Here is a 22,438-nt window from a genome sequence, read left to right as displayed (position 1 = left end):
TAGAAGGAACTGCAAGATAGACACAAAATGCTGGAGCCTGAAGAAGGGTTCCAACCCGAAACGTCACCTATTCCATTTCTCCAGAGATGCTGCCTGACCCGCTGAGTTACTCTGGCATTTTGTCTATTTTCCCCCTATCACTTGCCAGCTTCTTCCCCCACTCCTTCTCCTCACCTCTTTCTACCAATTATCTCCCCTCTCCTTCAGCTTTGAAGGGCCCAGATCTGAAACTTTGCCCGTCCACTTCCCTCCACAAATGCTACCTGACTCGCTGAGTCCCTCTAGAAGTTTGTTTTTGCATGTCTGTAAGCCATAAGTTTATTGCATCGTTTCACACAAGCAAACTGCTGGTTTAATTTATTCACAAAATGCTGGAGTAAGCATTTTGTGAATAAATCGATTTGTACCAGCAGTTATTTTCTTATACTGCTGGTTTAATTTTATACTTGCAGAAAGTTAAAGGCTTGCATGCGTTTGTTTGGAGACACCATCAAAATGTGGGAGTGAACCTTTAGGAATGTTACTCGTGATACTTCGTTGTGTCAGTGTTAGTTTAGTACTTGGATTAAAGGGTGTTTTGTTAATAGGTCTATTACAGAGACACATGTGAAACCATTTAAGAAAGACACAAAAAGTTGGAGTAACTCAGCAGGTCAGACAGCATCTCTGGACAAAAGGAATAGGTGCCACTTCAGGTTGAGACTCTTCTTCAGCCAAAACCACCTCACAGCTCCAGTGACCTGGGTTCTGTACTCCTGTGAGGAATGTTAATGTTCTCTCGGTGACCGCATGGGTTTCTCCCCAGTTGTTCTCCAGTTTCCTTGCACATCCCAAAGATGTGTAGGCTGGCAGATTAATTTGAAAATTACCTCTGGAGATTGCGTGTGATGGAAAAATCTTTGAGGAATTGGGTGCAAGACAACATTGTTTGCAATATAATGAACGCGGATAGTAAATTTGCGGATGGCGCCAAAATTGGCGGTGTCGTGAACAGGGACCAAGGTTTTCTAAGTGCACAAAAAGATCTGGATCAACCAGCAAAGTGAGCCAAGGAATAGCAGAGGGATGTAATCAGATATTGTGTTCAGTTCTGGGCACCATGTTATAGGAAAGATGTTGTTAAATTGGAAAGGGTGCAGAGAGGACTTACAAGGATGTTGCTGGGACTCGAGGGTCTGAACTATACGGTGAGGTTGAGCAGGCTGGGACTCTATTCCCTGGAGCGCAGGAGGATGAGGGGTGATTTTATAGAGGTGCATAAAATTATGGGATGAATAGATCAGGTATACACCCAGTCTCTTGCCCAGAGTAGGCCAATCGAAAACCAGAGAACATAGGACTAAGGTGAGGGGGGGGAAGATTTAATAGGAACCGAAGGGGTACCTTTTTCACTCAAAGGGTGGTGGGTGTATGGAACGAGCTGCCGGAGGAGATAGTCGAGGCAGGGATTATCCCAACATTTAAGAAAGAGTAAGACAGGTACATGGATATGACAGGTTTAGAGGGATATGGGCCAAACGTAGTCAGGTGGGACTAGTGTAGCTGGGACATGTTGGCCGGTGTGGACAAGTTGGGCCAAAGGGCACATTTCCACGCTGTCTGACTCCACAAGATGGAACTTAACTCAGATACAGGCGAGTTGGTGCATTCTGTAAGTTAAATCAAGGCAACACAGTAAATGGCAGAAAGCTGGAGAGTGTTGTAGAGCAGAGGATCTTGTTGAACACAGGTTCAATATAAGACACAGTTGAAAAAATCACCCGTTTGATCCAGTTCCACACAAGCATCCTCCCACCTTATTTCAAACACTTCTGGCACATTGTATTCCTTTCCTCTTCCTGTACTTATTCCAGCTCCCCTTTAAAGCACCTGTACTATTTATCACAGTTCCACATTCCAAACAATCGTTCTATGAGGTAGATCATCCTGAATTTCCCTTCAGATTTAGCTGCAATTCTTATGTTTATGCGATACGAGTTTTCTTCCCTTGACGTTCGTCTCTGCAATATTTAATATCGCACCAAGAGAAACACAAAGTCTGATGAAACAACCGCCAGTTTATCAAAGATAGCGCAGCGGTAGAGTTATTGCCTTACAGCGCGAGAGACTAGAGTTCGATCCTGACTACGGGTGTTGTCAGTATGCAGTTTGTACATCCTGCGTGGGTTGTCTCCGGGTGCTCCAGTGTCCTCTCCTACTGCAAAGACGTACAGGTTTGTAGGTTAACTGGCTTTGGTAAAATTGTAAATTGTCCCTGATGTGTAGGATAGTGTTAATGTGCCGGGAAATCGCCGGTCGGTGTGGACTCGGTGGGCCGAAGGGCCTGTTTCTCCGCCCTTCGGCCCACCGTATCTCTAAGCTCAGCTAAGCTAAGATATTAGGGAGTTGAAGCCAGATCTGTTTTCAACATTACAGGACCACCCATTCCGGTGCATCAAGAGAGGAAACAGGAAGGGCCTGATGAGTCAAGAGGCAAGACTCGAGAACATGTTATAAAAAGCCTTTGGTTGCAAACTGTTTCCATGTGAGTCAAACTAGGCCCATCTTTATTGGCCCACAGCCAACTCACGAACCTCTGAGATCAAAGCACAAGCAATGCAGATGGAAACTGTGCATTCCTACTCATTAAATGATCAAACTAAAAATCAACAGAGTGGAAAGTGAACACTGTGGACCCCACTGCAGCAAGATCACAGATTTATCAGGGAATTAAACCTCCGAAGTTTGCCTTTGAAACTTAAACAGCAACAACGGTACTGGAGGTAAACAATTGCCAGGATACGGTGCTGAAACCTAGTAACAAAATGATTACAAATACAAGTTACCCAAATCATGTTTGTCCAGGGAGGAATGTCCTGACACTTAATGTATTAATTGACAGCAACACCTACGTCCACGGTGTATTTAGCTGACTCAAAAGTCAAACCGAGGACCCGGTGTCTTTTTCAGTTATTTTAAACTAAATCTGCTTCTCCGATTTAGTCACGCATTCCTCAAAACACAAACAGAATTGTGACTGCAGGAGCCAAGGTCAAGATTGGCGGATGTCAGATTCCAAACAGGGACCATCGAAGGATGTTTTTGGGCCAGGGAAGAAGAAAAAAGGATAGGTTTAAAGATTCTATCTGGCAGGTTAATTGTTAACACCCTAGCATGTCCAAAATTTCCAGGGCAGACCTAATTCCAAATCCACTCAACATAGCAGCCAATAAAACTCGGACCACTCAAGAGAATCTGACCCCTCCCCCCCCCCCCCCCACCCCATATCTTTTTCCTGTGCCCCACCCATCCGAGTACACACATTATTTTCCCCACTGTTCCGCTTCTCTCCCCTTCCCCTCTCTCTCCTCCCCCCTCTCTCCGACTCATCCCCTTCCATATATATTCCTCCTTCTGGCTTCACAGTTCACGCCTCTTACATCGGCGAGACCAAACGCAGGCTCGGCGATCGTTTCGCTCAACACCTTCCGCCTTAACCAGCCTGATCTCCCGGTGGCTAAGCACGTCAACTCCCCCCTCCCACTCCCAGTCTGACCTTTCTGTCATGGGCCTCCTCCAGTGTCATAGTGAGGCCCACCGGAAATTGGAGGACCCGCTGAGTTACTCCAGCATTTCGTGATACCGTCCATTTGTACCAGCATCTGCAGTTATTTTCCTACACCTCTTCTCTCCTTGCCATTTTCAACTCTAACCTTTGGGGACAGGCCCTTTCACCCACTGAGTCCACGCTGACCAGTGACTATCCCGTTCACTAGCACTATCCTACACACACAAGGGTTAATTTACAATTTAACCAAAGCCAATTAGCCTACAAACTTGTATGTCTTTGGAGTGTGGGAGGAAACCGGAGCACCCGGAGAAAAAACACACGGTCTCAGGGAGAACATACAGACTCTGTACAGACAGCACCCGTAGTCAGGATCGAACCTGAGTCTCCGATGCCGTAAGGCAGCAGCTCTACCGCTGTTGCACTGTGCCACCCTGATGAAACTTGGGCTTTGAAACCTACTCCTCCCATCGCCCTATGAAATCCCCAGCTCACATATATCCGCCCATCACTTGCCAGGCTTTGACCTGGCCTCACTGGTCTTTTGCTGCTCTCTCTCCAATGCTACAATCAGTGTGAAGAATGATCCTGACCTGAAACATTTGCCGATCCATTCCCTCCACAGAGGCTGTCTGACCTGCTGAATTATTCCAGCACTTTGCGTTTAGCTCAGGAGGATCCCTTTCCACTCTCATGCAATTAAACTTGTCCAACGCAATATTCTCAGGTTTCAGGTCGAGCAATAAACCACTGATTATCAGAATGTTAAACATGAGAAAAGTAAAGAATTTGGACACTTTAAACATTTACTTTACATCAGAAGCAGTGAAGTGGTGGGTCAGAGCATAAATGCCAGGAGAGAAGCCTGATAGTTTACTTTATCGAGCTACTTGACCAATAAATTTCACTCAATGTGCAGGAAACAGATAAATACAAGAGGATAGAGACAAAATGCTGGAGTAGCTCAGATTCCATGTTAAAGAATAAAGACAGATGGGCCCCCTTTCACACACCACAGTTAAGAAAAGAAATGACCAATAATAACATCTTCGATGTGCACAGGTTTAAAGTTTCAACCCATCATTTGCACAATTCCTGGGTTTTTTTTAATTAAAAAAGACTAGCATTTGATTGTGGGTTGTACTTTGAGGATTTGGAGAACATTTAATGTTGGAAGATCAAAAGACAAACAGTTTACAGACCACTCATTAGGGAAATGTGTAGGAGGAAAATATTTAGCTCCAGTCAGGAGCAGTAAAAATTGAGACCGCCAGTTGGTTCAGTGTTACTTATTGACCAACCTTTACAAGCACTTGGCCAATTTCAGAATGGAATGGAAACAAAATGAATACGTTTCATATACGTAAACCTGATGTTCCCATAACATTCCTCGTGAAGGTCACCAAGCAATACAAAGGGATCAATTGTGGGAACTCCAACATAAATTCACGTTCACAACTTCCAGAAGCAAAATTAGGCCATTCGGCTCATCAAGTCTGCTCCGCCACTCAATCCTGGCCGTTCTCTCTCTTTTCCTCTCAACACCATTTTCCTTGCCTTCTCCCCATAGCCCCTCCCCCCCCCCGATACCTTTACTAATCAAATTGTATCTGGCACAGAGTGAGATTCCATTGGTTTGTGTTACATAGATACATAGACAATAGGTGCAGGAGTAGGCTATTCAGCCATTCGAGCCAGCACCACCATTCAATGTGATCATGGCTGATCATCCACAATCAGTACCCCGTTCCTGCCTTCTCCCCATATCCCTTGATTTCGCTAGCCCTAAGACCTCTATCTAACTCTCTTTTGAATGTTGGAAATAAGAGTGTTAATGCACAAGAAAGTTGGAAACTCTCAACTTCAACAAAATTGGTCACAACTACACATTGATTTAGTAACTTACTGTTAATGGAACCCCTTCAAGAATACTTCTGATAGGCAGATTTTTTAAAAACTACATAGCCAAAACCAAACACCATCTTAGATCCTTCTCCTTGAAACTGACCTCTGAACACTAGTGTAACTAATCGCTGATTTGAAAATAAATTTAAAAGTAAAAAAGCTTTTCAAAATTAGATTCCCATCCACACCCAACAGGCTCTCACCACCAGCCATATCTTCCACATGGACCACACTCTGCAATTCCCTGATCCGCTCATCACACATACCTCCCCAACCAGGGCCGTTTTTACAGCATTATGGGCCCCCGGGCAAAGCAGTGTACTGGGGCCCCTACCGTTACTCTCCCTCACTCCCCTTTCCCTACCAGCCCCCCCCCCCCCCCCCCCGTCGTGCCGGCGAAAAGCACTTACCGAAAAGCACTTAGCGATGGACTTAGGGTGCTACATTGTTGCGAAAAGCACTTACAGATCGCTGTGAGAAGCACTTAGTGACCGAAAATGTTGCGAAAAAAGCACTTATTGAACCTACATTTTTCAAGTAGTATTTATTTATTGCAAGTCACTTAACATACACAGATCAGCATGGGGCCCCTATGCTCGTGGGCCCCCGGGCAAGTGCCCATCAGGCCCACGCGTTAAGACGGCCCTGTCCCCAACCACTGCAACCTCTGGAGAGATGCAACACCTCTCCCTGCACCTCCTCCCTCCAGCCATCCAAGCAGCCCTACCAGACGAGGCAGAGATTCGCAAACACCTCTTCCAACCTCGTCTATTGGGTTCAGCCCTCGAGACGAGGCCTCCTCTACAACAGCGAGACCAAGTGCAGAGTGGGCAACCATTTTGTAGAGCACTGGTACTCTATCCACAACGACCATCTTGTGCTTCTGGATTTGCGTCTTTTCAACTCCCTTTCCCATTCTCACTCCAACCTTTCTGACCTCGGCACTCTCCACCATCATGGTGAGGCCAAACACAAAGCAGAAGAACGGCACCTCATATTCTGCCTGGGTAGTCTGAAAGCCAATGGCATGAACATTGAATTTTCCAATTACAGGTAACCCACTCCCCATGTTCCTTTCCATCCTCTGGTCCACCAAGGGGCTGCTTCTCTCTTTGTTCACCTTTTCCCATCTCTCCCCCACCTTGCTACTTAGACTTAACACCTTCCTCCACCTGGTTCCATCTGCCCATCGCCCACATACCCATCTACCTGGCTGTCCTCCTGGGTTCACCTTTAATACCTCCTCCCCACCTGGTTCCATCTAATCATCCTTCCCTAACCTTGGCCCACCCACACCTACCAGCCTCTGCCCTTCTCATCGCAAGCTCCTCTGCTGCCTATAATACGTTCTCTCCTCTTGCATTTGCAGATAACTTCTACCAGACCTTACCTCAACACCTCTCCTCCCACACCCAACTGGTGCAATGTGCTCATCGTCATCTCCCCCCCAGCATTTGGTTCCTCCGTCTCACCCCCTCCCTCTCACTTCTATATCCCTGGCCATCTTCCCTCTGCACTCCCAGTCCTGGTGCAGGGTCCCGATCCATGATGACACCAACCCTCTGCCTCTACAGATGATCCACTCTTTTGCTCCAATCCTTGCCATTTTGGGCAGCAGTCACCAAACTGGGTGGCGGACACCCCAGACAGTTTTGCAGGCAACGCGAGAGAAATGTTTCATGCATGTGCGCTTCATACATGTGCAGAATCCTGACAGTCACGGCTTTCAAACTTTTCAACTACTTTTTTTTTTAAATCACAAATAACCTGGTGGAGGAGCTCAATGGGTCAAGCAGCATCTGTGGGGGCAAAGAAACAGTCGGAGTTTTGGGTCGAAACCAAAAACATGGAGAGATTTTAACCAAAGATAATAGAGCAGAGCAAGATAGACCACTCGACCCTAAAAACTGTAGTATGCCATGGCGCCATTTTAATAGGCAGAAACTTGCAGAAACATTTTAAAAGAAAAATAACAATAATCTGTGAATTGATAGACGAGATATATTCTGCATTTTTTATGGTATCATCACACATACTGTTCCCCCAAATCACTGATTACATTGCGGGAGGCATAATGGACAGCGGTTTTGCTTACTAAAATGGTGGACATTACGCTCCTTTGCAAACTACACTTCAGTCTAGGCGATTTCGACAGAGTGCTTCATCTTGCTCCTCTAGTATCTTTGATTTTAACCAGTATATGGCAGAGAGGCAGGTTTGGCACAATGGCTGGTAGGTAGAAGAGTCCTGATGCCTGGTTTTGACCCAAAACACCAACCGTTCCTTCCTCCCTCCCATAGATGCTGTTTGGCCCAGTGTGTTCCCGCAATTGATAGATGAACCAGATTCCAGCATCTGCAATATCATGTTTTTAAACCGCCTATTTGTGGACCCAAATCATAATATTAAGCATCTGGCCACTGAGTCGCCAGGTTAGGCTAAACTCTGTCAAATGCTCATTTTGCAAGTAATAAACCATTCTCAGCTGTATTTAGCAAAACAGCATCAGCCTGCGATTTTTACAATCAGGAATGGAGCCATCCAGGTGGCTCTGTTCAAGGGCAAAGGGGAGTTCAGCGAGTGTCAAGTCAAGTTAATTTTATTTGTATAGCACATTTAAAAACAACCCACGTTGACCAAAGTGCTGTACATCTGATTAGGTACTAAGGAAAAAATGAAACATACAGTAGCACGCAAACATAACAGCACATACAAAACAGTTCACAGCGCCTCCTCAATGAGCCTCAAACGCTAGGGAGTAGAAATAGGTTTTGAGCCTGGACTTAAAGGAGTCGATGGAGGGGGCAGTTCTGATGGGGAGAGGGATGCTGTTCCACAGTCTAGGAGCTGCAACCGCAAAAGCGCGGTCACCCCTGAGCTTAAGCCTAGACCGCGGGATAGTGAGTAGCCCCAAGTCGGCCGACCTGAGGGACCTGGAGTTAGAGAGGTGGGTTAGAAGATTTTTGATGTAGGGGGGGGAATGTCCATTTAGGGCTTTATACGTGAACAGGAGTAGCTTGAAGTTGATTCTGTACCGTACAGGGAGCCAGTGGAGAGAGGCCAGAATCGGCGTGATGTGGTCCCTTTTACGGGTACCCGTCAGGAGTCTCACTGCGGCGTTTTGGACCAGTTGCAGGCGGGACAGGGAAGATTGGCTGATCCCAGTGTAAAGGGAGTTGCAGTAGTCTAGGCGGGAGGAAATGAAAGCGTGAATGATTTTTTCTGTGTCGTCGAATTGGAGGAAAGGTTTGATTTTAGCTATGGTACGAAGTTGGAAGAAGCTGGCTTTTACCACAGCGTTGACTTGCTTATCAAATTTTAATGCAGAGTCAAATATCATGCCGAGGTTTTTGACATGCGGTTTGACTAGGCAGGATAGGCTTCCAAGACTGCCTGTTATCGATTTGATGGAGTCGGGGGGGCCGAATAGGATGACCTCAGACTTGCTCTCGTTTAATTGGAGGAAGTTCTGTGCCATCCAACATTTTATGTCCTCAAGGCAGTGTAGGAGGCTGTTTAAATTTGACTGGTTGTTGGGTTTCAGGGGGAGGTAAAGCTGAGTGTCATCGGCATAGCAGTGGAAAGAAATGCCGTGCCTTTGAATGATTTGGCCAAGGGGGAGCATGTATAGAGAGAAGAGAATGGGGCCTAGGATGGAGCCTTGTGGAACTCCGCAGGAGAGGCTAGCTGGAGCAGAGGAATAACTGCCTATGTTGATGGCGAAACTGCTATCTTTGAGGTAGGAAGCGAACCAGCTCAGGGCAGTGCCATCAATGTATCGAACGCTGCGCTGAGGTCGAGAAGGAGCAGGATTGCACAGTCGCCGGTGTCGATGGCGAGAAGCAGGTCGTTGTGTACCTTCAACAAGGCAGACTCTGTGCTGTGGTGGGCTCTGAAACCTGACTGGAAATTTTCCAGGATGGTGTTTTGGTGTAGGTAGGGCACTAATTTGTTTAGAATTGCCTTTTCAAGGACTTTTGACAGGAATGGCAGTTTGGAAATGGGTCTGTAGTTGCTAGGCAAGGTGGGGTCTAGGTTAGGTTTTTTCAGTAGGGGCTGGACCACCGCGTGCTTGAAACAGGTTGGAACAGTGCCAGTGGCCAGAGAACTGTTGATAATAGAGAGGATGCTGGGACCGGCTATTGCAATGACATTCTTCAGAAGGGCAGTGGGGGCAGGATCAAGGGGGCAGGTTGCAGGTTTCATAGCGTGTGACCAGAATTAACCCACACAGCGTGAAGCAATCGGCCCTGCGAATTTGCTCCACTCCCCACAGGAGCCACGGTGGCAAAGTTCACACACATCCTTGTGATTGGACATGCACAAGGAAGTCAAGAGTAACATAGTAGAGAAACAAGCTCATCGGCCCAACAAGTCCACACCAACCCACGTTAACCTCATGATTCCAGGAATGAGTGGGTTAGCATATGAGCGTTTGACAGCACTGGGCCTCTACTCACTGGAGTTTAGAAGGTTGAGGTGGGGGATCTCATTGAAGCTTACTGAATACTGAAAGGCATAGATAGAGTAGATGTGAAAAGGACGTTTCCACTGGTGGGAGAGTCTAGGACCATAGGTCATAGCCTCAGAATTAAAGGGCGCTCTTTTAGCAAGGAGATGAGAAGGAACTTCTTTAGTTAGAGGGTAGTTAATCTGTGGAACTCATTGCCACAGAGGGCTGTGGAGGCCAAGTCAGTGGATATTTTTAAGGCAGAGATAGACAAATTCATGATTAGATTAGAACGGGTGTCAAGGGTTATTGGGGATAAGGCGATAAGGCAGGAAAATGGGATTAGCGGGCAGAGATCAGCCATGATTGAATGGCAGAGTGGACTCGATGGGCCGAAGGCCTAATTCTACTCCTATAACTCGTGAACGTGAACCCTACCGTAGTTGGGCGGCAGGGTGGTGCAGTGGTAGAGTTGCTGCCTTACAGCGCAAGAGACCCGAGATGGGTTTCGTCCGGGTGCTCCAGTTTCCTCCCACAGGCCCAAAGGCATGCATATTTGGTAGAGTAATTGGCCTGTGTAAATTGCCCCGAGTATGTAGGCAAATTGTAGAGTTGACAAGAATTTGGAGCGAATTTAAAAAAATAGAATGAACATAAATAGAAAAATACATTAACATAATTAGTGTAAATGGGTGGCTGATGGTCAGTGTGAAGTCGATGGTCCAAAGGACCCTTTTCCATGCTGTATTTTTCAACAGCTTTTTTTGAAAGGGTGAAATGCTGAATAATGTCATAAAATGGGAACACAAGGCCAATGTCAGAGCAGAAAGAATCAGGAAGTACTCTGCCTTGTCCAGGAATAGCAAAACAGAGATAACTTTTCCGATGGTTATCTTCGCATCAGAGCTAGTTATCCAGAGCTTTGGACGAGTAATGCTGAGACAAAACATTTAAAGTACTATCTCAGATTTAGATTTTCAGTTCATTTGCGATTAGAGAAAAAAATAATCAACATTGCGAATAAAAATGACTGGATTTTGGTGAACCCGGTGGGTTTTTTTGGGAAGAAATCCCATTGTGGCTGTTACACCATTGCACCCTCTCAGTACACGACGGATTCTTCACTCACTGCTGAATGATCCACATGCTCCTCCATTTAAATATGAATAAATGTTTAAAGAAAATTGCCAGAGGCCTGGTTCACAGTTGAGGCAAAACAGCCTCAATAAGAAAAGGCTGTTTTTTTGGGGGGTTTTTTGTTTAGCTTCATCGTCTAACTTTTCTACAGGTTGCCACAATTTCTTTATTGGTGAAAGTGTCACGTCTCTTTACAGTTGTGGAGTGTGGAGATGGGCACAGTGGTAGGGCGGCTGCGTTGCAGCACCAGAGACCCGAGTTCAATTCGGACTGCTGTCTGTACAGAGTTTGTACATACATACTCCTTGCGACCGCCTGGGTGCTCCGGTTTCCTCCCATATTCCAAAGAGATGCAGGTTAATTTGCTTCTGTAAATTGCCCCCAGTGTGTAGGATGAAAAACTGAGTTAACGCAGAGGTACCGTACGGGTGATCATTGATCGGTGCGGACTCGGTGGGTGGGAGGGCCCGTTTCCGCGCTGCAGCTCTTAAACGAAAACTAAACTTTAGCCTTTCACGAGCAAAGGTCAGAAGAAGCGATACAACCTGCAGCAAAAGCCAACCCCGGTAACTGCAACAGCACGCCACGGGGTGCACCGTGGTGGGACACCCGGGCAAAGCAGTGTACTGGGGCCCCTACCGCTACTCTCCCCCACCCCCCTTTCCCTACCAGCCCCCCCCCTGTCGTGCCGGCGAAAAGCACTTACCGAAAAGCACTTAGCGATGGACTTAGGGTGCTACATTGTTGCGAAAAGCACTTACAGATCACTGTGAGAAGCACTTAGTGACCGAAAATGTTGCGAAAAAAGCACTTATTGAACCTACATTTTTAAAGTAGTATTTATTTATTGCAAGTCACTTAACATACACAGATCAGCATGGGGCCCCTATGCTCGTGGGCCCCCGGGCAAGTGCCCATCAGGCCCATGCGTTAAGACGGCCCTGCACTGGAGAGGTGTTCCTGGACAGACAGTGCAGCTACAAATTGGGGCAGAGGTCACCAACTCCACAACTGCACAGACATGATACTTTCACCCAGAAATAAATCTCAGCAACCTGTAGATAAGATGGAAAACAATGGGAATTCAACACTTGAGAACTTGTAGAGACACAAAATGCTGGAGTAGCTTCGCGGGTCAGGCAGCATCTCTGGAGAAAAAGGAATAGATGAGGTTTTGGGACAAGACCCTGCTTCAGACTTCATCAGTCCGATGAGTCTCGACCCGTAATGTCACCTATTTCTTTTCTCCAGAGATGCTGCTGCACTACCACAGCATTTTGTGTCTATCTTTGGTGTAAACCAGCATCGCAGTTCCTTCTTACACACTCGAGACGTAGAGATGACCATTAATTTTAGGAAAAACTACAGCCTGTGACACTGAATGAATAGTCACGTTATTTTTATCCAAGCCACAATAACAATTCCTATCTTCTACCTTCTTCCACTATTCCAAGTGGCGTTCAAGAGGCAGAATCTTGTTTCTTTGCCAATACATTTCACAATCTTCTGTACTCAAGCTTTCAGTCATTTCCGATCCTCTCACATTCTCCACGCGGCTGACATGATGGTTCTGCAGATGTCACCAACAGCTCAAGACCCGTGCCCACAAACTCTTCCCTTATACTTATACAATCTACCCCACCACAAACCTCTCCTTTGCCAACATGTGACTTTCCCTCTCCTTTCAACTTATCACACTTGTTACGTAGAAATAAGGAACTACAGATGCTGGTTTATACCAAAGATAGACAGAGGGTGCAGGACTAACCCAGCAGGTCAGGCAGCATATCTGGCGAACAAGGATGAGTGACGGGACCTGAAACATCACCCATCCTTTTTCTCCAGAGATGCTGCCTGACCTGCTGGGTTACTCCAGCACTTTGTGTCAACACTTGTAACATAAATAATTTCTGACAAAAGATGGCAGGGACCCAAAAGAGCAACCAATTCTCCCTCCTGCTGGGTATTTTCAGCACTTATTTGTTTTAGTTCCCAGGATGCGAGAAAAATATTGGAAAGCCCAGCATTTCTTGTCCAACCGTAGCAACCTAAACAGAGCGACTTAGGCCATTTCTTATGACATTTAAGAGTCAACCACAATGCTGTGGTCTGCAGCGACATACCAACCAAACTAGACAAGGATAGCTTATTTGCATCCATGAAGGCCATTCCTTGAGCAAATTTAGTATAAAATCGATGTTTGTTACTGATAAAGACACAAAGTGCTGGAGTAACTCGGCGGGTCAGGCGGTGTCTCTGGAAAACATAGATAGGTGATGTTTTGGGTCAGGATACTTCTTCAGGTGCAAAGATCCCAACCCAAAACATCAGCTATCCATGTTCTCCAGAGATGCTGCCTGATTCTGTGAGTTACTCCAGCACTTTGTCTCTCTAATGATATACCAGCATCTGCATTTATTCACAAAATGCTGGAGTAACTCTGCAGGTCATGCAGCATCTCAGGAGAGAAGGAATGGGTGACGATTCGGGTCGAGACTCTTCTTCAGTCTGAGGGGTTCGTAGCGATACAGTTTCATTTGGAAGTAGCAGTCTACGAAAGATATCACATTACGGAGAAGGTTTAAGATGCTGTAAAAGAACCACACTGTTTCTCCGGAACAAATCAACCATGTAAAGTGCACGGCCTCACTTTCCACTGTTCCTAGTTACCATGTGAAGTAGCGGTCAAATGTCCCCATGTAAAGTAATGATCAAGAAGGCAGTCTAAAGTGGCAGAGGCAAAAGGTACATAGAGCCTGATTGTGGAGAAACCACAGGAGAGGAACTAACTATCCTAGTACTGGTTTCACAAAAGACAGAAAAGCCACAACCCGCTCTGACAGATCTTGAACACATTAGTCATAAGGCCTTGTCTTGCATAAATATCCCCTTAGATACAGCCAGAAGAGTCAGATTTCATGCCGTTTTTAAGCTATGCATGCACACTTTAAGTCAACAAGGAGTCAAACAATGATTTAAAGTAGGCCACACGGATAGAATTTCAGAGAAAGGCAGCCCATCCCTCTTACTACCATAAATGCCAATCGTACACTTGCTTGGTCGCTGAATAAACTGTCAATGATATACAACTGAGTTTACCCACGGCAGCATTGACCAACGCGGTGGTCACTGAACGCAAAGTACACGAGACGAACACAAACCTCTCCAGCATCATCCAGTAACTTGGGCCCAGGTGTAGGCTGTCAACCTGTCGCTCTGTCACTAGAGGCCAGTCTGACACACCTCAATATGCGAGGAATGCCCAAAATGCAGGTAAACAGGTTTGGGCTGATCAGTCAGTCACACCTAACACTCCTCCAGAATGAACAGTGGCACATGGACAGGTGCACTGTCTCATCACCTCAGAATCTACAACTAACAAAAATAGGTTTGAGATCATTTTGTATCTCAAATGTCAGCTTACTCTTTGCACATACGGGTAAATGTGGCGTAGGAAGGAACTGCAGATGCTGGTTTAAACCGAAGATAGACACAAAAAGCTGGAGTAACTCAGCGGGTTAGACAGTATCTCTGGAGAAAAGTAAAACATGACATTTCGGGTCAAGACCCTTCTTCAGAATTAAATACGGTGGAGGAAGGAACTGCAGTTGGTGGTTTACACCGAAGATGGACACAAAATGCTACAGTAACTCAGCGGGTCAGGTAGCATCTCTGGAGAAAATGTTATAGGTGACTTTTCGGGTCAAGACTGTTCTTCAGACTGAGTCGGGGCAGAGTGAAACTAGAGGTGCCTGTAGTTTCCCTCTCCCCCAACTCACAGGCTGAAGAAGGGTCTCAACCAAAAGCATCACCTATTCCTTTTCTCCAGAAACGCTGCCTGACCCACTGAGTTACTCCAGCATTTTGTCTATATTGGGTAATATAGAGTGCATCACTTAAACATTCCCCCAAATATACACTGTTACATTGCATTACTATTATCCCTATATAATCAATGTATATGTATTCACCAATCTCTGACAAAATAGAAAACTCCCCAAAATAGAAACCCCCTGTATTTTAGGGCATTGCTCAAAGCCCCACCAACAGTACATCTCTGAACCCCCCCAAAAAAACAAAAGTTTAAGCAAAGTCAGATTGAACCATTCCCAATGACTCCTTGTCTATACCAACACCCTAGCTGGAAGGTGGTATCTCACTTTAAGAGGGTAAAAACAGCCAGTTTGGTGGCCTGATGTGTGGCTGTGTGAAGTTTAAGCATGAGCAGAAGTCAAGTTTGGTTGCAGTATTTTCCCCATCAGATATACAAATGACAACTACTTAGAGGAAAAGTAACCAGGTGACACCCACTGGTAGAAGTGAACCACAGAAATAATTCAACGCCTTAAAAGAGGAGGATGATAATTGTTGGGACCTTTTTAATTTAAAAAAAAAGTAGTTTAAAAGTAGATTAGCAGCTGAGAGGAGTTAATGTTGTGCGGTGCAGTTTTATCTACTCCAAGGTCCGCCGAGAGACGCAAGAGAGGGCGCCAACAAGGTTATGACAGAGGTGTTCCCAGTGAAATATAGGTGAAGGGTTGCAATGTTGTCCTTCAGACCAAAGACCGTTCTGCTCTGTCAACTGACCATTGTAGACAACACAGCAACACTTTAAAAGCAAAGCTCTCCTCCCTCCCTACACAACTCCTACCCTTCCCTGCCTAGCTCACTCCCTCCCTAGCCTCTTCCCCCCCTCCCTAGCCTCTTCCCCCCCTCTCTAGCCTCTTCCCCCCTCTCTAGCCTCTTCCCCCCTCTCTAGCCTCTTCCCCCCTCTCTAGCCTCTTCCCCCCTCTCTAGCCTCTTCCCCCCTCTCTAGCCTCTTCCCCCCTCTCTAGCCTCTTCCCCCCTCTCTAGCCTCTTCCCCCTACAGTCAACATTACCTGAAACACATTAATCGCAGTATCTCACGCTGCTACTCATCCAGTTTGTGACACAAATTGGCTACTTTTAATTTTTGCCATTCAAAGTACTCACTCAGTTGGTTGTGAAACACTGTGGGGCATCCCAAAGTCAAGTAAATGCTGGATGGGAGAAGGGGGTGGAAGCGAACCCTCTATCAACAATCAACGGTCTGATGTCTGGCACAAAGTTAAAGGGAACTTTGTAGTGATGAAACGTCAGGTTTTTGACCGGAGCAGTAAAGAAAAAGTTAGTCAGAGCTGAACAACTTTTCAATCAAAATACCAGCCAAGCTTTTACTGCAACTCCTGCCAACTATACATTGAATAAAAATTATTGGAGAAAGCAAGGGCAGCAGGCACTGGCAGGTTGTGAAGCATGATTAGCGTGGCTGCAGATATTCACTTGGCAAACAAAAGACTGCTCCCTCCCTCCCTCCCTCCCGCCACTAAGAAGCTGCTCCATTGCAGGCAGTTCCTGCTTCTCTTCAAGCGTCAGACTACCTTGCTTGTGGGCTGCAGCCTGCTGACTTCTATTCCCCACAGCTTCGCTGTCAATTAGTTGCAGAAAGTCGGAGAGAGGGAAGGTGGTGGGGTGGGAAGAGTGCTCACCTGATTTGAGAAGTCCTCTTCTGGTTCCCTTGATGAACTAACTGACCCTGTGTGTGTGGTGCCCGGCACCACCTGCCAAGGAGCTGCAAGTGTTGGTTGGGGGAGGGAGGGAAGGAGTAAAAAGGAGGGGACATAAATGTTTAGAGAGCCTGGTACAGCCCAGTGCCAAGCAAAGGCCCCACCCCTGCATGAATCATCCATTCAGTGGCAAATTTCTTAAACAAACAGTCCCAGCTCACAGTGGAGGTCCCGCCCCACATTACTCAGGATACATCCACTTCTCGCATTAACAAACAATTCATCCATCTGGACTCCCTCCAAAACCCCAAGACGGGCGGATCACAATTAACCCTTGCCGTGCCAGCAGGAGCAGGAGGCAGGAGGCAGGAGGCAGGAGGCAGGAGGCAGGAGGCAGGAGCAGGAGCAGGAGCCAAGCCCCCTCCCGCTCGGGCCAAATACAGTAAACTCGCAAACAGTCTCTCTGCGGAGACTGCTCACTCATTTAATCAGCACATAGTAATCGGCCTCTGACACAGCTGGCTAACTGCCCTTTTCACATTGCACACAGCAGCAGCAGTACTATAAATAGAGGCAACTCCATTGCCGGCAGAGGTGTCCAGAACTACTTCCAGTTGTTGCCCCACTCTGCCCCCCTCCTCAAACTCCCCCCTCCTCAAACCCCCCCCCCCTCCTCAAACCCCCCCCCCTCCTCAAACCCCCCCCCCTCCTCAAACCCCCCCCCCTCCTCAAACCCCCCCTCCTCAAACCCCCCCTCCTCAAACCCCCCCTCCTCAAACCCCCCCCTCCTCAAACCCCCCCTCCTCAAACCCCCCCTCCTCAAACCCCCCCCTCCTCAAACCCCCCCCCTCCTCAAACCCCCCCTCCTCAAACCCCCCCCTCCTCAAACCCCCCTCCTCAAACCCCCCCTCCTCAAACCCCCCCTCCTCAAACCCCCCCCTCAAACTCCCCCCCCCAAACTCTCGCCCCCTCAAACTCTTCCCCCCAAACCCTCCCCCACCCCAATCCCCCCAAAACCCTCCCCTACCCCAAAACCCTCCCCCCCTCAAACCCTCCCCCCCCTCAAACTCCCTCCCCCCTCAAACTCTCCACTCAACCCCTGGATTTGACAAGACCAACACTTAACGTACAGCCTAGCCGGCTTATCACCGGCAAAACTGTACACTACCACAAGATAGTCCTAGAACAGAAAAAGGACATTTTTCTCCGACTACCAATTTTGCCTTAAACTCAGGGTTTCAACCACCCTTCAGATTCACCATCCCAACATGACAAAGACCACTTGGTTAACTGACAACGACCTTCCCCCTCCTTCCCCCTCCTTCTTGTCCTACCTTCTTCTTTCTTCTCACCATAGTTGAACAGTGTTCTTATTCCGTGCCATTGTGAATTACTGGTCATCTGACAAGATCCCCTGCAATCCAGGTAAACCCCACCCTCCGATACCTCTCGAGTTTCAGACCCCAAGTGATTATCTGTCCAGCCCTGCATATATTACTGTAACCTCCTCCAGCGAGCTGTACAATTGTAGAGCAAGACCAAGTGAACCCATTGCCCCTTGCACACACAGCCAATTGTATAATACAATCACGAATACTGATCTGAACAAAACAAGCATCCCCAATAAGTAAAATGCTTCAACTGTTTGTTCTTTTATCAAGTGCTTGCTCTGTAGCAAGAGGAAACAAATGAATGATCAATTAGCAGGTAAACTTTTGCTCGGCTAATTTTACCCCTAGAATTTGAAGGGGAAGGATGCACAGGCTTATTCTTGTGCTCACCACCACCATCAAATAGGCACTGGTATTATTAGCAGATTAATTAAAATCACTGTAGGATTTTATTCAAGTATAATCCTCATACAATTAATTTAAACATCTTCGCTAATTATTTGGCAAGCTCCAAATTGTGATATCGATAACACAAGATTAAAAAATGACTCTGACTGCCACAACCACCCGTGAACAACAATGGGTGCAATCTAAGTATTTTATAACTGAGCACCCTAACTGTCCAATAGTTCAAAGATATTCATAGAACATATAACATAGAGGTGTACAAAATCATGAGAGGAATAATCGGGTAGATGCACAGAATCTCTTGCCCAGAGTAGGGAAATCGAGGACCAGAGGACATAGGTTCAAGATGAAGGGGAAAAGATTTAAAAGGAATCCGAGGGATGACTTTTTCCACACAGAGGGTGGTGGGTGTATGGAACAAGCTGCCAGGGGAGGTAGTTGAGGCTGGGACTATTCCAACATTTAAGCAGTTGGACAGGTACATGGATGGGACAGGTTTGGAAGGATATGGACCAAACGCAGGCAGGTGGGATGGTGTAGCTGGGACATGTTGGCCGGTGTGGGCAAGGTGGGCCGAAGGGCCTGTTTCCACACTGTATCTATGACTCTAAATATAGCAGAATGTAAAGTAAGAAATTTGACTTTTTTTAAAAACTCACCTTCCAAATCAAACAACCAGTAAACCAAGATGATTGTAGGTGTTGAGAATTTACAAAAAAGAAACAGCACCACACCTGCGCCAACTAGTTTGACCAGACTTGCTTGTGAACAGTTGACTTGGTCATTGTTAAAGGTTCCATTGAGCAAAGCTCCACCAACCAGTGGAACTTGTTCTACTATTAAAAAAATTTCCAGAGATAAAAGATATGCTAAAAAAATTAGCAGACTGCTGGAGGAACTCAGTGGGCCAGTCAACATCTGAGCAGCACGGCAGCAGAGTTGCTGCCTCACATCGCCAGAGACTCGGGTTCGATCCTTATTAAGGGTGCTTATTCACAAAATACTGGAGTAACTCAGCAGGTCAGGCAGCATCTCAGGAGAGAAGGAATGGGTGACGTTTCGGGTCGAGACCCTTCCTCAGAATTATTAAGGGTGCTGTCAGTACAGAGTTTGTACGTTCTCCGTGTGCACTGCATAGATTTTCCCAGGGAGCTCCGGTTTCTTTCCCGCACTCCAAAGACATACAGGTCATTGTAGGAAAAAAAACTGCAGGTTTAAATCGAAGGTAGACACAAAATGCTGGAGTAACTCAGCGGGTCAGGCAGCATCTCTGGGCCTCGACCCGAAATGTCACCAATTCCTTCTCTCCAGAGATGCTGCCTGGCAGGTCATTGTAGGTTAATTGGCTTGATGAAGTTGTGAATTGTCCCTAGTGTGTGTAGAATAGTGTAAGTGTGCGGGGATTGTTGGACGGCATGGACTCGGTGGGCCGAAGGGCCTGTTTCCCTGCTGTTTCTCTAAACTAAACTAAATCTGTGGGAGGAAATGGACAAATGATGTTTTGTGTCAGGACCCTTATTCAAACGACAAGAGTTTTTTTAAAAGATATTCTTAACAGCAACTTTAAGATCCATTCAAAAGATAGAGTATTATAACAGTTGAAGTCAAGTGCCACAGAGGCACTTCAACTCACTGAGTCCACACACCATTTACACTAATCCCATTTCATTCTCCCCACATATTCTACCACTAATCCATGCAATAGGAGCAATTTACAGGAGCTGGGGTGAATACCCATAGTCACAGAATGAATGAGTAAACTCCACACAGACAGCACTCAAATTCAGGATTGAGCATAAATCACTGTAGTCGAGAGATAACAGCTCTACTAACCACACAGAAACAGCAGTCAGGACAGTAGCTATCCGAGCCATGCAACAGGCTGAACATTGTAACGGTCACCCGAACGTCAAATAAGAACGGTGCTTTGGCTGCACTTTAAATAGCACCGTCCTAATGAAAGCAATTTATTAATTGGCCACACATGCAGGAGTTTTGTAAAGGAGCCGCAGATCAGCACAAGCACACAAATTAACACCTTAGTGTGCTGACGTGTTACGAGAATGTTTCACGTGAACATTCATTAGGCTGCTTGCCATGTATCAAGTGGCAGTGTTATACACAGTGAGAAACACCAACCCTTCCACTGAAAACGCAATCCCAAACATTTACACGTTAGGTAATGAATTTGAATAGACATCGCAGTACCTTTACAGTAGAACGCAAAGTGCTGGAGTAACTCAGCAGGTTAGGCAGCATATCTGGAGGACGTGGATAGGTAACGTTTCAGGACAAGACCCTTCTTCAGACCTTTACAATATTCAGGTTCCTTTCAGATGTCTCAATATTTTGCAACCATCAAAGTACTTTAGTTTTGAAGTACAATTAATGTTTAAAAAAATGCAGCAACCAATTACTGCATAGCAAAATGCACAAATTGTGTGTTCAAAACCACATACCAGACAGGTACATATAGGCCAGTAGACAGATAAATATTGGCTATAAATGCCGTTCAAAAGAGTTCTATGTTGTCTTTTAAGTGGCATTTTAAGTCAAGGCTGAATGCGAGTTGAGATGGACAGTGGATATTATAACATAGAAAGATACAACACAGGAACGGGGTTCCTCTGGAACATTGGAGGTCGAGGGGAGACATGATAGAAGCATATAAAATCATGAGAGGCATAGATAGTGTAGACAGTCAGAACCTTTTTCCCCAGGGTGGAGTAACTCAGCAGGTCAGGCAGCATCTCAGGAGAGAAGGAATGGGTGACGTTTCGGGTTGAGACCCTTCTTCAGACTGAAGAAGGGTCTCGACCCGAAATGTCACCCATTCCTTCTCTCCTGAGATGCTGCCTGACCTGCTGAGTTACTCCAGCATTTTGTGAAATAAATACCTTCGATTTGTACTAGCATCTGCAGTTATTTTCTTACATTCCCCAAGGTGGAAATGTCCAATACTAGAGTGCACAGCTATGAAGTAAGAAGGGTAAAGTTCAATGGAAATGTAGAGGGCAAGTATTTTTTGTTGGCACAGAGAGTAGTGGAGGCCTGGAACGCTTTGCAAGTGGAGGTGGTGGAGGCAGATACGATAGTGGCATTCAGGAGACTTTTAGATGGCCCATGGAAGGGCAGGGAATAGGGGGATCTGGATCATGTACAGGCAGATAATAGACAATAGACAATAGGTGCAGGAGGAGGCCATCCGCCCCTTCGAGCCAGCACCGCCATTCAATGTGATCATGGCTGATCATTCTCAATCAGTATCCCGTTCCTGCCTTCTCCCCATACCCCCTGACTCCGCTATCCTTAAGAGCTCTATCTAGCTCTCTCTTGAATGCACTCAGAGAATTGGCCTCCACTGCCTTCTGAGGCAGAGAATTCCACAGATTCACAACTCTCTGAATGAAAAAGTTCTTCCTCGTCTATGTTCTAAATGGCCTACCCCTTATTCTTAAACTGTGGCCCCTGGTTCTGGACTCCCCCAATATTGGGAACATGTTTCCTGCCTCTAACATGTCCAACCTCTTAATAATCTTATACGTTTCGATAAGATCCCCTCTCATCCTTCTAAATTCCAGTGTATACAAACCTAGTCGCTCCAGTCTTTCAACATATGACAGTCCCGCCATTCCGGGAATTAACCTAGTAAACCTACGCAGCGCACCCTCAATAGCAAGAATATCCTTCCTGAAATTTGGAGACCAAAACTGCACACAGATGAAATCGTTTTAACTTGGCATCATGTACGTTCAAGCTTAAGGTGTAACCCTGATCAATAGGGAGTTATGTAAACCTATCTAATTTGGGTTAGTGAGAGTGGTACCAGTTTACAAATAATAGAGAGTCATTACAGGAAGAAGGAGTTGGCTAGCACTAACATTCCTACTTGCCATCTTGCATTCAATGATGCAACTTGTGTTGGATACCGCTTCACATCATGATGATACCATACCTCGTAGTCGGCCAACATTCACTGCTCAAGTTTCCATGCAAAACATCATTTTTAAGAGCGAGTCTTGAATGACAATAGTCCCCCGGGAGGCAGTGGGAGAGACTCTCTTTGGAATCT

At 46.3% G+C, this 22,438-nt stretch overlaps 1 protein-coding gene across 5 annotated transcripts in view; it reads right to left on the bottom strand.

The window, feature by feature from the left end:
* LOC144598315 (very long chain fatty acid elongase 1-like) overlaps positions 1-22,438 on the bottom strand; it is an 87,642-nt gene that overhangs the window by 34,529 nt on the left and 30,675 nt on the right. For 2 of the 5 annotated variants that reach the window (XM_078408303.1, XM_078408302.1), the window contains exon 2: positions 16,550-16,632. The exons of 2 other annotated variants lie outside the window; for them this stretch is intronic. The gene's annotated coding sequence lies outside the window, so the exon portion shown is untranslated. Of the gene's footprint in view, positions 1-16,549; positions 16,699-22,438 lie in introns of those variants that run through there. One more of the 5 variants, XM_078408301.1, reaches the window with a different exon arrangement.

The sequence above is a fragment of the Rhinoraja longicauda genome, chromosome 11, assembly GCF_053455715.1.
Source record: "Rhinoraja longicauda isolate Sanriku21f chromosome 11, sRhiLon1.1, whole genome shotgun sequence".
Classification (NCBI taxonomy): Eukaryota; Metazoa; Chordata; class Chondrichthyes; order Rajiformes; family Arhynchobatidae; genus Rhinoraja; species Rhinoraja longicauda.
The sequence above is the reverse complement of the archived record's forward strand: the minus strand, read 5'-3'. Positions and strand labels throughout refer to the sequence as shown.